The sequence below is a fragment of the Triticum dicoccoides genome, chromosome 3A (assembly GCF_002162155.2).
Source record: "Triticum dicoccoides isolate Atlit2015 ecotype Zavitan chromosome 3A, WEW_v2.0, whole genome shotgun sequence".
NCBI lineage: Eukaryota > Viridiplantae > Streptophyta > Magnoliopsida > Poales > Poaceae > Triticum > Triticum dicoccoides.
Genome location: NC_041384.1, coordinates 704,146,266 through 704,146,711, shown reverse-complemented (window position 1 = coordinate 704,146,711; position 446 = coordinate 704,146,266).

Sequence of the window (446 nt, the reverse complement as noted above, 5' to 3'; positions counted from 1 at the left end):
GGCGCACCAGCCCACCTGGGGCTGGTCCCCTCTCACACTTGGTCCACGCAGCCCTCTGGGGCAGGTAGCCCCACCTGGTGGACCCCCGGGACCCTCCCGGTGGTCCCGGTATGTTACCGATAGCACCCGAAACTTTTCCGGTGACCAAAACAGGACTTCCCATATATAAATCTTTACCTCCGGACCATTCTGGAACTCCTCGTGATGTCCGGGATCTCATCCGGGACTCCGAACAACATTCGATAACCACGTACATACTTTCCCTATAACCCTAGCGTCATCGAACCTTAAGTGTGTAGACCCTACGGGTTCGGGAGACATGCAGACATGACCGAGATGACTCTCCGGTCAATAGCCAACAGCGGGATCTGGATACCCATGTTTGCTCCCACATGTTCCACGATGATCTCATCGGATGAACCACGATGTCGAGGATTCAATCAATC